This window comes from Hemicordylus capensis, chromosome 4 (genome assembly GCF_027244095.1).
Source record: "Hemicordylus capensis ecotype Gifberg chromosome 4, rHemCap1.1.pri, whole genome shotgun sequence".
In the NCBI taxonomy this organism is placed as follows: domain Eukaryota; kingdom Metazoa; phylum Chordata; class Lepidosauria; order Squamata; family Cordylidae; genus Hemicordylus; species Hemicordylus capensis.
This window is the reverse complement of record NC_069660.1, coordinates 294,915,658-294,932,843: the sequence shown is the minus strand read 5'-3', so window position 1 is coordinate 294,932,843 and position 17,186 is coordinate 294,915,658.

Sequence of the window (17,186 nt, the reverse complement as noted above, 5' to 3'; positions counted from 1 at the left end):
ATTTGTTCACAAGAGGAATAAAGAGGGAGAAAGACGGACAATCTGGGCCAGAGGAGTAGTCCTGATCTTCTAACCCAACTTAGGAGATTCAGTGATGTTATGTCTGTATTAGACTGAAGAGGGCTGAGTCACTTAGTGAGGCTCTTCACATGATTAGTAAGGGGGCTGCGAGGATTGGGGGCTGTGTAGCCCCTGGAAGTTCCAGGAGCACACGGGGCATCCTGGAGAGACTCCCGAGCCCAGGAGGTTGCTTGCAGCCTCCCAGCCGGGGGTCTACTCGTGCATTGCCACACGCTGCAGCAACATAAGGGGAAAAAGATGAGATTAATGGAGAACTCACTCCATTAACCTCGTCTAAGGGGAGGGGTATTTATGGAGGCTAGCTGCCGGGAGCTGCACGGCTCCCGTTGCAGCACACGATCACCAAAAAGTGGGCTAGGCTCCCTTATCCCTCCTGTGGGCAACTGTGAGAATAGCCTCAGTATCACTGTCCTGAAGCACAGTGATTTCCGTTGCCATTACTCATTCACTTATACAGGAAAAGCTAAAGGATATTCAGAAGGATACCATGTGAATAGAACTAAACCTGTTTCTTGTCCCTGGAGGCACTAGTAATTAAAAAGAGAGAAGTTGGAGAAATTTGCCAGGCATGGCTCAGAAATGAGTTTGATGTGCCCATAAAACTCACTTCACAAATAGGCGAGGCAAAGATCAGATTTAAAATCAGAGCTAAAGAAAAATTCCACCCCCATCCCTGATTCCCCCAACCCTCTCCTCTTTCCCTTCCAGGAAAATAATGGAGCTGGGACAATAGCTCACCTACTGCTGGAAGAAAGGGACATGATCCAATCTCTCCCCCAACTTCCTTTTCAGTGTGTTCTGCTAGCATATCAAAAGGAGGAGAGTCACAGTAGATATTGAGAAGAGTCATAGGAACATAGGAAGCTGCTATATACTGAGTCAGAGCATAGGTTCATCTAGCTCAATATTGTCTACACAGACTGGCAGCGGCTTCTCCAAGGTTGCAGACAGGAGTCTCTCTCAGCCCTATCTTGAAGATGCCAGGGAGGGAACTTGGAACCTTCTGCCCTTCCCAGAGCAGATCCATCCCCTGAGGGGAATATCTTACAGTGCTCACACATCAGGTCTCCCATTCACATGCAACCAGGGCATATCCTGCTTAGCTAATGGGAGAAGTCAGGTGCTTGCTACCACAAGACCAGCTCTTCTCTCATGGCTACCGCAAGGGGTAGTGCAGTACCCTTTAGAGAGGGGGTGGGGAGAGATTGGATCTCTCTCCTTCCTTTTGGCAGTGGTAGGATATATGCTACTACTGGTCTGGCCAGAGTGGTGAGCATTGCTGAAGGGAACGGCAGTTTGAGGGAGGTGAATTTGGTTTAGTCTCAGAAATTGGTGGTTATTTCCTGATTTCTAAGGGGAAATATTTCAGCTTATTTCTTAAGCTTGCCCATCTCTAATTAAGATTCATGTCTGTCTACCTTATCCTGGGTTCTTTTTTCTGGCAACACTAAAGTATGACAGGATTTGCGAACTGGGTCAAACAGAAAGACACAGTAGATAGACAGATACAGGTAGATATTCAATTGCTTGCACCTGTTAAAAGGCACTTTCATGCATCTGTGTTTCAATTGTGGTAGCTATGCCTCATGGGAAATGTTAGCATGTCAATAGCTAGTACTCTAGGGATTGTGACTTCTTTTATTTATAGTGATGTTCAACTGGTGGGATTTGGGAGAGAGAGTATCTGGGTGGCTGGTGCAAGCACTTTTGCTGTTTCATCTGCTAGCTGCCACCAACATATTTACTGCCTGTTCAACTGTACTGTTTGCAGTTCTAGGACATAAATATATATGCTCAGATGCACCCATCTGCATTGTCATTGACCCCATTGCAGCAGTGATTCAAATCCTAACACACACACACACACACACACACACACACACACACACCCCTACATATACAAAGACAACAACAGAACAAAACACAGCTCAACAACTAATGGAACCTTTTCATATGCAAGCGTGAAAATAAAGTTACATTCTTTAAAGTTAAACTTTGGAATTGTTCTCTTCTTTTTAAAAAAAACATTTTTTCATTATTCTTGGAATATGGTACAATGGAGAATAAGGTTACCCAAATGTATGGGCCAAGTCATCTGAAAAATTATGTCTTCTTTCCTCCACTATTCCTAGGGCTTATTTGATGTTATGCTTTCTCAGAATGCTTGCTTGCACTAAGCACATGAATGAAAGAATAGAGGATACTACACGGACCAGAGAACAAAAACATATACTGGGTAGTATATATACCGTCTATAAGAGTCTATTCACACACACAACTTACATGAAACGAGGATAAATTAAACATATATTATGAAACACACAAATTACTAAAGAAATTGCCTGTGTTCTAGACCCCAAAAAAGTGTGGCTGAAGGTCAATTATGCCCATGGTCTTTATACATGTAGATATATAGTCCTTCCATTAAAGGAGTATTGTGAAGCTTTTAGAATCCCAAGAGGTTTAAGGATGAACAAGGCTCCTGCTATGTTTTCCTCGGATGAAAGTTTTTTGAACACTTGGTCTTCCATATTAAATAAATGCTCTTTTGATCTCATGCTCCTTATAATTAAAAAATCCTTTCAGGAGCATGAGGAAACACAGAATACAATTGCTGAGTTGGAGAAACAACTACAGGACACTATTTCAAGTGGGGATTTTGATTTAAAAATACAGGATATAGAACGATCCTTACATAGATATCAGGATAGACTGAATGGGTTCAAAGAACGAAAATGGGAAAGAGACCGGAAGGACTATGAGTCCAATCAGGTCTATGTTATCCTCGTTTCATGTAAGTTGTGTGTGTGAATAGACTCTTATACACGGTATATATACTACCCAGTATATGTTTTTGTGCACTAAGCACATGGCATTTCCATTATCCTTCCTCAGATACTGGATTTCTGGGGGAAAGCTAGCTTATTTTGCCGTCCTAGACACAATATTTTTCTTTTTCTTCTTCTAATTTCTCTAGCTCTTCCCAGTCAGAGCCAAACATAAACTTTATTAATGTACTGTTTATTCTTTGTTCCCAGGTTATATACGATGTTCCTAGAGCCATAACATAAGGACAGTGAAATTAATCCAAGTTAAGCTACTTAACTAACTGCATTTCTGTGCACACTTACTTGGGAATAACTCTGCTGAACTCAGTGGGATTTACTTCTGTGTAAACATGCATAGGATATACTGCATGTTTCACAATAGGTTGCATTTGGCAGAATAGCCTTGCAGATAGGTTTTTATACATATACTAGCTGATCCTGCACAGAGTGTCTGTGCGGTTGTGCACAGAGCCTGTAGCCTCAACAACCCTCTCCCTCACTTTCACTGCCCCCACAACCCTCTCCCTCACTCTCACCGCCCCCACAACCCTCTCCCTCGCTCTCCCCACAGCCCCCTCTTTCTATCTCTCTCTCTGTCCTCTAACTGTCCAGCTCCTGAAGCTGCCGCCAGCCTCCGAGCTCCCCACCACTTCACGGCGCCCTCGAACCAACTCAGTCAGTCATTTATTGTTACAGTCACAGACCTGTACAATATGAACAATACATTAGATAAAAGATTAAAAGAACTTAAAATACATTTATATCTACGACTGAAAAAGTTAAGACAACAATAATTTCTTACTAACCAATCGCTGATGAGTAACAGCACAGTATCTAGCAACTCTGTTTGTAATTGTAAGCCTGAGCCAACTGTCAAACTGCTTCCCAGCCACCCCACAAAACTCCCTGCTGCTCCGGAACTCTCTCCCCCTCTGTCAGCCAATCACCTCCTTTCTGACACATCCCCACGCATGGCTCGTCTTGGAGAATTAATAATATAGACATTTTTAAAAGTGGAAAGCGATGACAACTGGGGTTCTTGGGCCTCAATCTGGAGGCATGGATTTTACCTGAACATTTGTGCAGTGGCAGGAGATTGTGTGGTTGTGTGGTTGTCACATCTCCAACCTGTTCTGAGGGCCATAGCTACAGAGGGAGCCCTGTTAGTCGGTCTGCTTGGCAATTTTGAGGTCTTGTTCTCACCAGGTTCTCGCCCTCTTTCAGTGTTCAGCTTTCTTTAAGAAAACAAAAACAAGAGGGGTCCAGTCCTTTGACTCCTAGAAAAACATGAAGACCGGTTTGTCTCCAATTACTAAGCAAGAAGTAAATTTGCTCCTGCCTTCCAGTGTTTTAGCCAATGAGTATCAAGGGAGGGGAATAACTGACACATGCTAGGCACTTATTTTTAAATGTTAAATTTAAAACATTATTAATGTTTTGTATATTTTCATAACATATTGAATCTGTTCTCATGAGCAGCCTAGCCCAGGCTGCTGCTCATATGCAGCACCAGGATTGATCCCAATCCTGGCGCTGCCCACCCACCCACCCAATCTGACTTTTAACCCTGGTGTTTAGCCAAAGTTTACTGGTTGATCATCTGAGCAATCACTTCTGGGTTAAATGGCTCCCCCACACAGCCCACTTCCATTTCTAGAGGCAAACCAGGGGAAGGAGAGGCTACGCTCATAACACAGCACATCCTGGGATGCAGGAGGGGGGTAAGTCCTCCCACTCTCAGCTACAGCCTTTGCTGCAGCATCGTTCACATGGGAGCTTGTTGCAGCAAGAACTCAGATAGTCTCTGCTCATCTACCATGGAAGGTGGACCTTCTCAGCTGAGGTCAAGTGAAAGCCCTCATTAAGTCATCTATCTATCTTGTGACAGTTCTGCAATGTCTTGATTTCTTACTTGCTTACATTCTCTCATTGCAAGCTTTCTGGGCTTATGCTCTTCCTCAGAGCAATTCTAGTTCTAAGGGTAATAGAATCTGGCATGTAACCACATTCTCAGTAGCCTTAAGCAAATTTTCAAGTTGATGTTAATATACCCACTGGCAAGAGATGGAGGCTGTTCACACAACCGACAGCTAGGTAGAATTAGTGTCCTACCTAGATTTGAGAGCTGTGCATGCTCCCAATTTGCAGTTGCGTTACCAAACGAGGTAAGAGGCAGGGAAACTGATTGTGTGAGAGACAGGAGCTGGGTAGGACATTGTCTACTACACAGCTTTCATACCCAAGGTAGGAGGAAAAACTCTCTTACCCAGCTGTCCTGTCTCCCACACAATCACTTCTTCCTCCTCCTACTGAGTTGTTTGCTCCCACACAACTGAAAATTGGGAGCACATACTCTCCAAAACCTGGGTAGGACACTTGTCCTACCCAGTTTTTGTTTGTGTGAACAGCCTCAGCATCTAGTATAAGACCATTAAAAAACCAACTTAAATATTATAGTGTCTGAAACATGCAAAATACATCAAAAAATTCTGATTTCTTTACCTGTGTAACAGCCCTTGTTATGCATGGACATGCAGATCATGGTTTCACATATCTGTGATTGGGTCTTAGAGACTCAGTTTCATTATCTGTGTGTAAAAATAGCCAAAATTTGTCTATCTGTGGTTTTGAGTGGCTGGAAATGACCCAGAAAGGACTTCTGATGTCATTTCTGGCTGCCATTTTCCAGCAGTGAGCCATTTTGTGGATCTTTTAAAAATGTTTTTGGCAAATATTTGCCCAAATTTGCCCAAAGTAGTTTCTGTATTCGCACCAATAATTGAGAATCGAACCTCCATGAATATTGAGGGCCACCGGTATTTTGAATATTTCAGACACTATAAAATTTAAAGGTTTTGTAAAAATGTGGCCTTATAGTTGGAAATGTTTGCTTGCCAGTGGGTCTGTATGAAATCTCAAAAATCTGCTTATGGCTACAGTAATTGAAAAAGTGGTAACGTGCCTGATTCCATTATCCTTGGAATTGCCCCAAAGGGAAAGGCTGGGCGGCTGGGATGATGCACCAGACCTTATAGAATGGTCATTATTTACTTATTAAACACATTTGGGTTTTCCTTCCCTCCTCTTTTCTTGGAATCTCTCCCACCAGATCTTAAGCTCATGCTCCTTTTAGATACTTAGCATGTAGACTTTAACATCACCTCGCAGGAGATAAGAGAGGGGTGAGGAAGAGGACTGGGGAATGAAAGGGTGGGAAACACGACCGCTGCCCAATCTCTCTCCGTAATCCCACTCCTATTCCAAAAGCACCATATTTGAGATCCCTTTAAGCCCCGGAGAGCGATCTACATATGTCTCAACACAAATATACAATTTACCTATTTTGACTCTTCTATCAGTATTTTATATTCTTCTATGATATAAATATTGAACTGCCATTTGAATTTTCCTCTTCTGCAGCCATGACTAATGTTGAATTTTTCGCTGCTGGCAGTTTATCTCAAGTTCAACAGACAGCTTGTTGCTTGCACTGAGGTAATTTATGTGCCCAAAGCAGTGATCAGAAAGAGGGAAAGCCACAACGGAATAGCTAAAACAAAACAGGAAAATTGTGATTTCGATAAAGACTGAAAGTTATGTAAAAGAAAACTAGAGATATAGGTCTATACAATTCTTTTAGAAATCTAGAAGGAAAAAGGAACCAGCTGTGTTAGTCTTGAATTAAAGCAGGGAGCCTAGAAGACTAGGGTAATAATAGGTAGAAGACCAGGTCTATTTATGTACTGTATGCTATGCATTTATACTCCACCTTTACAAATACTGGATTGGATCAAGACTTTGGGACTATTCTCACAAGCAGCAAAAATCAGGCTAGGAGAGCCTAGCCCAATTTTTGCTGCTCGTGTAAACCACTGGGCTTGCAGGCAGGAATTTCTCTCAGCTCTATCTTGGAGATGCCAGGGAGGGAACTTGAAATCTTCTGTTCTTCCCAGAGAGGCTCCATCATCTGAGGGGAATATCTTACAGTACTCACACTTCTAGTCTCCCATTCATATGCAACCAGGGTGGGCCCTGCTTAGCTAAGGGGACAAGTTTGTTCTGCTGTCCCTTTTCATATTACCACAAGATCAGCTCTCTTTTCCAAAAGGCTCTTGGGTGGGGGGTGCTTATATCTGGGTCTTGCTTATATCTTTGAACTCCTTGGAGGAGTGGAGAGGTAAAAATTTTAATGTCACTGAGACTAGAAGATGTAAAGGAAGGTAGGGCTATAAATTATTATGAACTCTGATAGCTAAATAGAAGCTCTGTGTAAGAGTCAACAGTGTTCTGAATGGTGCCTGATACCCTGCCTGTAAACATTCAGCCAGCCATTTGGTTGGCTGATACTAGAAACTAAATTCTGGAATTGATGGACTGGGTTTGTTTCAGAAAGATGCAAACACAGGAAAATGTAAATCCAAAAACATAACCATGCTTTGCGATTAGTTAGATGGAAAAGGTATGTCATGCTTGCTTCCTAAAGCACAGCAGTAGTCTCAAAAATATACATGACACACAAAACCAAAGTCTCCAACCTCCAGAAAAGTCAGCAGAAATTTTCCAAAAGAGTAAATGAAAAGATGGACTGGGCACAAATTTCATTGCGCAAGTTGACTGCTTGTGATCACACTCCAGAGCCTCATATCTGGATACACAATACACTATAAAGGCCGAAAAGACTTGTATATTTGTCAAGGAGTTAATTTTGCCTCTAGCAATAAATATGTGCAGAGAGAATTGTTTGGGGACTAAGCTGCAAAACACCTAAGAACAATTCCTCTCCTAACTACATTGTACAGAGCAGAATCAATGGAATGTCAGGAGGCATAAAATGGGAAATAATTGAATGCATGAAATATAGAAAGCGTTTGCTGTGTTACGAGATGCGGCAATATTGTGGAGGTATCGGATGGCAGAATTGCTTGGTATATGAATGTTACACTGGCACTGCTGATTTCCTTTTCTACTGAACAGTTTCTATGTAAAAGGAAATTCCTAAACAGGCTTTACAGAAGCACCCACTCAAGATCATATGTTTTGGGAACTCTGTAATCAAAGATCCATTAATAGCGTTGTGATATTCAGTGGCAGTTCTAAAAAAAGCAGATGTATAACACCAGTGAATTTGAGGGGAGAAAAGCACCCAAGTGTTCAAATCAAAGAAGATGTAGAGGCTGTTCATATGTGCAACCTAGCCTGGGCTAGTCTGTGTGTGTGAAGTGCCAGGATCAAACCTCATCCAGCTGCCCCCGTAGTTTTTAACATGGCATTTAGTGAAGGTTGAGCGAACCTATGGCTTACTTAACCTTAGCTGGAGATTATCTGGATGATCTTCACTGAGTTAAACAGCTTCCCCCTGGCCTGCCACCATTTCTGGCAGTGAGTTGGGTGGAGGGAAGAGTGGCCATGCTCCCAGCGTGGGCCACCCTGAGATGTGGGGAGGGGGCTCTGCTGTAGCCTATCCAGTTATCTTTGGCAGTTGGTTGGTTTGGTAATTTGTCCCAAGTGGGATCCTGTAGAGAGTATGGGGGAGGAGTCAGAAAGGAAAAGGGACAAAAGTGAGAAGGAGAAAATGGAGTTGTTGACGAATAAACTTTTAGTTAAATCCACATATTTCATTGTGTGTATGGGGGAAGCAGCTATAAAACATCCTCCCAGCTGCTGCTGTGGCTCCTGTTGGTGCACGGCGTGGTAGAGGGGAGGGTGGCTTCTGCTCATCTCTTGGTGAAAGGAGGTGAGTTCCTGCCCTCTCGTCCCCACATCAGCACACTCAGCCGTGACCATGAGATCATGTGAAAGACCTCATACTTTTAAAACTGAACTCAGGGGTGATTCCAGAACAACTAGTTTGGGAGAGCAAAGGGGTGGCAAAGAACATTACTTATACTTTTGTTTATTTACCTTATTAATGAAGCTCGTTTGTTTGAATTTTCAAACTTATTCAGAACACAGTCTAAGTTCATCTTAGAAGATATTACCTTTTGGATTAAGGCAAACCATCTAGTTTGCATTCCAGGCTAGTTGTTTTCTTCCTGTCCAAGACCATGTGGTAGGAAATAGGAGTGTGCATGGAACTGGCGGGGCCATCATGCCAGGCCATGCGCAAGTGCGGCAGCGTCCCAAATGGATGCTGTGCTAGGGGCAAAGGCCAAAAACCAGCCGAAGAATGGCCAAAAAGCCAATTTATGGACTAAGGGAGGCTGGTGGGGGGAGGGGAAACCTCCACAGACCACAACCACCCCATTGCCTTGGACAACTGCCCTGGAGGGGGTAAGTTATTTTTAAAAATACTATTATTTTTTTAAAAACAAACAAACAAAAACATCTCAGGGGGGTTCAGTCTGGGGTTGGATTGAACAGAGGGTGATTCAATTCAACCCCAAACAGTTGAACCGAACACGTTCGACGTCGAACCTGTTTGCACATCACTAGTAGGAACGACTGGAGTCATGAGAAGAGGGGTCAGGAGCAGGTCAGATGAAATCTACAGGACCTTCCTGCAGTCATGGGTCACATTCGCATGCATGTAACACAAAACCAGAGGTCACTTCATCTTCAGTTTCACAAACTGCACATCCAAATGCAGGCAACTGCAGTTTAAGCAAAAAATGGACCCTCCATTTCTCTCCCCAAACAGAGAATTGTACTTCTGGTATGCATTAAGTTTTGCTGTCTGTACCTCCAGTTTAGGGTGCCAGCATTACATCCAAACACAGGCACTGCAGTTAGCCTTTTCTCCAACCTAAGTTGAGGGGGAAAGCTCCTCTCTTGCTCTGGCTGCTATTGGCTGTGTGGGCTGTCCTTCATGAAAGAAGGAAACCCACACAGTGAGCTCCCCCACCTCTCAGAGAGCTCCCCCACCAGTCCCACTGACTGCAGAGAGGATGCTCTCCAGTACAGCTGAATGTGGACGGGAGAGCAGGGGGGGTAGGGGGGTAGGGGGCATGGAACCATGCGTCCAGTTCCACATTGTGTCTGAAGGCAGCCATGGCTCACCCAGCCTAGTTCCTGTCAAGGAAGGAAGCTGAGGGGTTGTCCTGGTTTCCTGGGAGTCTGGAGGAGTCTCCTCCCTACCTTTCTGCATTGGCTTCTGTTACTTGTTCCGTGGTAGAGGAGTGAGTGAATGAGGCTTCTTTAAATAACTGAGGTCTTTTAAAACCATGCTACAATCAATAGGACTGTATTAACACTTTCCTGTCAAGTTCCAGTCTGGTAGATGGGAGAACGAAAGGGGAAGTGGGAAATTTTGTGGAGTGCCCTCTACCCCTTGGAATCTTTGACTGAAGTCTGCACTTAACCCAGCCAATCAACCCCACCTAAGAACATATGAAGTTGTTTTACAACAAATTAGACCTTTGGCCTACTATTACAAACATTTATATATTGCTGACAAAAACGTGGTGCAGAGGAAGAAAGAAGCTTCTGACGCCTGGAATTCCCTGCCATGTCTCGGTGTGATGACTCCCATGGGGGTCATGGAAGAGGATTCCTCAGATGAAGACCCAGAGCAGGGGGAACAGGTTGAAACTCTAGTCGACTCAGCAGATCCAGAGCTGACAGTCCTGTAGGCCCCTCTGCCTTCTTCCCTCCCTTCTGATAAAGCCTCCATGGGAGCTGATGTCGAGGTGCCTGCCCCAGATCTCCGACAGTGATGTTTGGCCAGAGTTCAGGCTCAGAGGGAGGAATGCCCTAGGTCGGAGAGCCTGGCCAGAAGGAACAGGTGTTAGCACACTGCCTATTTAGAGTGGCCTGGAAGCTGAGTCTATGCTGGAAACAATGTCCATGGTGACCAGAGTGGTTTCACAGCTGCCAGCACAGGTCATTACATTAGCGCCAACAGCTGCTTGAGAAGATTATCTGCCTGTGCGAAAGTGGGACTTCTGCCTTTGTAATCTTCTTCCCCTCCTATAAGAAGAGGAGAATGAGAATGGGAAGATGCCAAGACCGGAGGAATCGGACTGGGCCATCATCCAGGAGGCCATCAGGGGGCTTGGAGGAGCCCCTGGCCCCCATTGCCTCAGATGTCTTCAGAGACTCTCTTTTGCAGCCACTGCCACTGCTGCTGCTGCTGCCTCAAAACAGAAGGTAATAAAGGCTCTTTTGATCCCCCCATGGCCTTTAGAGTTAGGGATTAGGGGATGCCCCCTTTACTTGTAAAGGGAAATCCACAAGGTTTCCCCTTTACAAGTATCCCCAAACCAGCCCATGAACCAGTCTGTCTGAGCCTGAAGCTGAACCGGGTCAGGTTGGTTCAAATCTGGTCTGGATTCTAAGTGAACCGGCCAAACGGCTGGCTTGCACAGCCCTACTTACATTTTTAATCATTATGGTAAACCTCATGTTGATCTGAACATTTATCACGCTGTCTATTTATTTATTTATTTATTTATTTATTTGTCACATTTATATACAAGCATCAAAATCAGGGTATTATATACTATTATTATATAATAGTATATAATACCCTGATACAGGGTATTAATACCCTGATAATACAGGGTATTATATACTACATACAGTAAATGTAGTATATAAATATACTATATTTTATACCCTGTATAAAACCTGAGGGTGGTTTACAATCTAATCAAACCAAAACCCAAAAAATCATTTAAACAGATTAAAATGACCCAAAATAAGACTTTACAACTTTCAAACATAAACTAAAAACCTGATAAAACAGGTTAATCAAAAGTTGATTAAAAACAACTAGAGATGGAGAGTTTCTAATTTCATTTGGGAGTGCATTCCAGCTCCTTGGGGCAATCCTAGAGAAGGCCCGGTTTTGGGTCACCACCAAATAAGCCGGTGTCAACCGCAACTGGACATTCCTCGATTATCTTAATAGGCAGCAGGATTCATGAAGAAGAAAGTGCTGCCTCTTCTCAAGACTGATGCCTCTTGAGAGACATCAGTGACAGCTTGACAGATCTTATCCAGGTCGATACAGTCCATATCAAAAGCTTACAAATAACACAAAGCAGCACAGAAGAGTTGTGTTAAACACTCAGGTAGTTAACTGTAGTCCTCTATGCTTGAGAAGGTGTGCCAATCATTTTATGGAGGAGAAGCATTAAGCAGGTTCCAGGAAAGAAAGGTCAAGGAGTGGCAATGTTTCAATACTGCTGAACAAAGTTCCTTAAATAACATTGCGTGAGTGTTTGTAGAAGCTGATGGTTAATAAACACTCTCATATTTAGTGGTTTCTGGTAGTTATATAAATTTACATGTTAACCTGGGCAACTTAGTCTCCACAATTACTGCAGTGTCTGATGCGGAGGTGTCCAGAGACTCCTCTTGTGTGAAGGATCAATTCCAGGTTAGCATGTTGGATCAGTTCCAGTTTGTGTCTCCTGAGGATGTGGATGAGCTGCTTGGAATGGAGTGGCCTACTGCCTGTTCTCTTGACCCTCGTCCGAAATGACTTATACTATCTGGCAGGGAGGGTAGTTGTAGAAGGCCTGGTAGAGATTATACATGTTTCTCTGAGAGAGGGCAGGATGACTCCTTGTGTTAAGGAGGCAATTGTTAGACCACTTCTGAAGAAGCCTCAGAGTTGAGCAAATACAGGCCTGTCTCCAACCTTCCATGGAGCAAGGTAATTGAGAATGTGGTGGCCTCCCAGCTCCAGATAGTCTTGGAGGAAACTGATTATCTAGACCCATTTCAGACTGGCTTTTGGGTGGGCTATGGGGTGGAGACTGATGGATGATCTCCAATTGGGAATTGACGGGGGAGTATGACTCTGTTGGTCATTTTGTACCTCTCAGTAGCTTTCAGTACTATTGACCATAGTATCCTTCTGGAGTGTTTGAGGGGGTTGGGAGTGGGAGGTACTGCTTTGCAGTGGTTCTGCTCCTACTTCTCGGGCAGATTCTAAATGGTGTCCCTTGAAGACTGTTCTTCAAAATTTGAACTTTATTTTGTCTTATTGTAAACTGCCCAGAGACATAAGTTTTGGGGGGTATAAAAATATGTTACATAAATAATAAATAAAATCAATTTGTGGTATCTGGGAGTTCCACAATGCTTGAGATTGCATGACTATCATATTAAGGATAAGGCTGTCCATTTTTAAAAAAATGCAGAAAAGACAAACATCTATGATCCTTGGAATAATTCCCTAATTCTAATTTCCAAAAGGAGTTGTAATGGGTCTTTGGATTGGTTACTAGATTAAAAAAAATTAATTTCCTTTTCTTCTCAACAAATACATATTAGCAGTAGCATTTTCAGTAAGTGGTAATCTCACATATGTATAATATGGTGTCAAATAATTATGACCGGCTTCTCTGCTCACATCTGACTTGGGCCACTAATTACATGCTTTTTATGAAAATGATTTTAAAAGATTCTTCTCACCGCCCTGCCCCCCACAGTTCTAGATAGGCCTCTAATACCTTGGTGTATGTGTGTACTTGCAGTGCCACTTGTTATCTGTAGTACAAAAGCAGGCAGGAAGCAGCATGATGCCTAAGTGCATACATTCCCATTCCATGGCCCCTGATTGGTTGCTGTAGAAGAGGAGGAGCCAACAGCTCTGGAAGCACCTGTGGTGAGGACAGTATTGCCTTCCAGATGGTGGTAGGTGCCAGCTTCTGGTTCCTGTCTCAGTGGCATGTATCCTCCTCTCTGCTAATCCTCCTCCCCATGAGGAAGTGGAGCGTAATTCATCGAACTAGCTCATTCATGTGTTCCTGGCAGAAGTGGGCAGCCTGACAACCGAATCTGGATTGGGAAGCCACCACACCCCAGCAATGGGGCTAATAAGACTGAACAACATACAGCAACCAGGAAGGAACAACATTTAACTGAGTAAGGGATAGTCTTTGGGAGTTGCAGCCCAACAACATATTGAGACCCAAGCTGAGAACCCCTGGAGTAAGGAATTTAAATAATTAAGTTATTTAACAGCTTACTGGCCTCACCTGAGGAAGACCAACTGCAGAGGCCCCATCATGATGCCATCATGAGGCATCAACTCAAAATGCTTGTTATTAATTATGAATGAAGTGAAGGCTTCAAGGTCAGTGTGTCCGTCTTGTAATGCTAATTAGCATTATGATGAGTGACAATTTGCATTATGAAACTGTTATTTGCTAACTTCTACAGCATTGTGAGTGCCAGCTAGATGGCACAAGTGTCAGGTACACCATTTCATATGCTACTGCAAGTGTTTCTGTGTGTGGTTCCTTTGTAGCTGCTCCATAAGCTCTGTTCATGGAAGCAATACAACCCAAAAGCAGAAGAAGAAGAATGCAGGGAGGAGGAGGATTGACAGAGGAATACACTGATGTGGCGGTGGAGGCTGTGGGGATCTCTGTCACATACTTCCCTGCACTGCTTCTCCATTTTGCTTGGGCACCCAAGTGCATGCTGAGTACAGTGTGTACCACAGGAACAAAGAGGTAAAAGCTACTACTACAAATATTTATATACTGCTCTTCAACCAAAGCTTTCAAAGTGTTTTACATAGAAAAATAAATAATACATAACAACAAATATTTATATACTGCTTTTCAACAAAAGTCTCCAAAGTGGTTTACATAGAGAAATAATAAAGAAATAAGATGGTCCTCCGTCCCCAAAGGGCTCACAATCTAAAAAGATACATAAGATAGACACCAGCAACAGTCACTGGAGGTACTGTGCTGGGGGTGGGTAGGGCCAGTTGCTCTCTACCTGCTAAATAAAGAGAATCACCATGTAAAAAGGTGCCTTTGTCTAGTTAGCAGGGGCCATGCTCTTAATAACATGCTATTAGCACAGTCCACTGACCCACCAGTTTGAGGGACTCTGCCACAAACACGTTCTCTAACCCCTCTTGAGTACCAGAAAGGCTTAAAAGTTAGAAACTCTAATCAGACCTCTAGATCTGATACCATGTTGCAATTCAGAATGCCCCTCAAACATGCCAATTAATATCTGATGAATCTCTAAAATCTTGCAATATGCTTTTGGGGAGAACTATTGTATCATGCTTTAATTATTAGAGAAGGACTTTATTATCTAAAATCAGCTGACAATCTTAGCAGCAATATTGCCCCTCATCAGGGTGATAATTATCTTGGGGGCGGGGGAGTTTCCAAGTCATTGCCTTGATGATTCAGTCCTTGAAATTCTGAATTGCTTCTTGTTTCATCCTTCTTTACTCTCCCCCTCCCTGGTACCACTTGGAACATATTGTAATTCATCAGACTCTTGGTATAATGATTCAGTACTAAATGGAATTACTTCTTGAATGTGCTGAAGGCCAAGAACGAAATGAAATCCAAGTGCATTGGTTGTAGAAGAAGTGGAAAAGGGGCCAGCTTGTACTTTTAAGACCTCTTCCAAGATGTTCAGGTAAATACCTCAGTTGATTTTATTGGGATTTGAAAGAGTTACCTAGGCTACTATTGATGGGCATAATTCAGCCCCAGCTAAACCTGGGACTCTTACACACAGCAACTTGAAGTTGTTCTAAAAATCTGATGAAAATAATTTATTTTTTAACCCTGGAAATATATACACTCTAAAGCACAATGGAAAAACTAAATTGTGTGTTAACTGCTTTATGATAACTCACAGGGACTTCAGGGTAAATCTGGCCGGTATTGAACACAGCCCTTCCATTCCAGAGGAGTTGCGAGTTAAAGGGCTTTAAAAGCCTCGTGTGAAAAACTTCCTGCTGGAAATCAAATACCAAGTAGCTCTAACGGGCGAAAAATGAAGTGAGACTGACTTGCACCTTATTCATTAATTCGATTTGGTTAATTCTATTTGATTCATTAATTGTATTTGAGTGCCCGCATCACTCAAGGTGGCATACACAAGGTTCCTGGGCAGTCTGTCAGCCAGGCACCAACCAGACCCAGACCTGCTTAGTTTCAGCAATATTGTGGCATCATTTAATTTAAATTTAATTATATATTTATTTTTAAGTTATATTTTTATACTGCCTGGTATTTCTGACATCTCTACGCAGTCTACCTAATCATAATCATGTGCCTACAGGCTATTCCCTGGGTTCAGGGGGATAACTATCATTGAACGGGGCCCCCACAAATGTCCCTGGGCCCATGAGGGAAGGGGGCCCACTGGCTGGGAAACAGACTGCTCTTTACCTCCCTGACTCAGTGGCAAATGGTAGGCTCCTGATTGCACTATGGGGCGGGTGAAAAAGGGCACGTGGAGAAGGTATTTACAAGTCAAGAATCCTTTATCTGGACTGCTTGGGAACAGAGGTGTTCTGGATTTTGGATTCTTCCGGATTTCAGAATATGTTCATAAATGAGATATCTTGGTTACTATGTTTTTTCTCCCTCCAACAACCCCTGAAGTTCCTTCCTGCCTTCCAGCCAAGCTCCTTCCCGCTTCCCCTCCTTCTCCTCTCCCAGACTGGCTTGAGAAGTATGTGAGTGGCAGTGCAATCCCATTCACAAAACCAGCTTTGCTCTGCCTCGAAGGAGGGCTCATTCCCCCATTTGGAGTACGATAGCAGATGGAGCCCTGGGTGCTACTTTGCCTCCCTGGCCCCTTCCCTGCTTGCAAGTGCCCTTAAATGCCACCAGCATTTAAGGAGGGGCCGGGCAACCACCATTGCAGATGGAGCCGCGAGTGCTGCTTTGCCTCTCTGTGAGTTGTGGGTGCTGCTTAGTTCGGGGGCTTTTTGCTCCTTTGCCACTGTTAGCTGCTGAGTTGGGCCTAGCATTGGTTTGGGGGCTTTGTGAGTGGTAGAAGCTACAGGTCAAGAATCCAACTGGAAAATACAAGTGGGTGTTGTTTGTTTTCCTCGGCATAGTGTCCGGATTTTGGAGCATTCCGGATTTCGAGAGTCCAGATAAAGGATTCTCGACCTGTACCATACCCATATAGTTATTTTATAGCAAAGACATGTGGTGGGGGAGGGGGAGAAGGCCACAGCAGGGGCCCCAGGGGCCCATCTTCCCTTCTTGTCCCAGATCCAACTTCAACTTTGCTATGCCCCTGCCTGCATTATGAGAGGTGCACTTAGGTAATTTTGGAGCCTGGACCTAAAGGACTTTGGAGCCCCCCACCTCTGGAGGCCTCCCTCCCACTGCAAGATAAGTATCACCCCCCCCCAAACACTCTCTCTCTCTCTTTCACACACACACACACACACTCTCTCTCTCTCTCTCTCTCTCTCTCTGACAACACAGTATTTTTAACATGTGGAATATATTTATGTCAGTATGCAGTTTCAGAAACATTTCAACATGAAACTTAACATATTCCCATCCCACAACTTTCTTTCTTCACTCTCCCCTCTGTCTC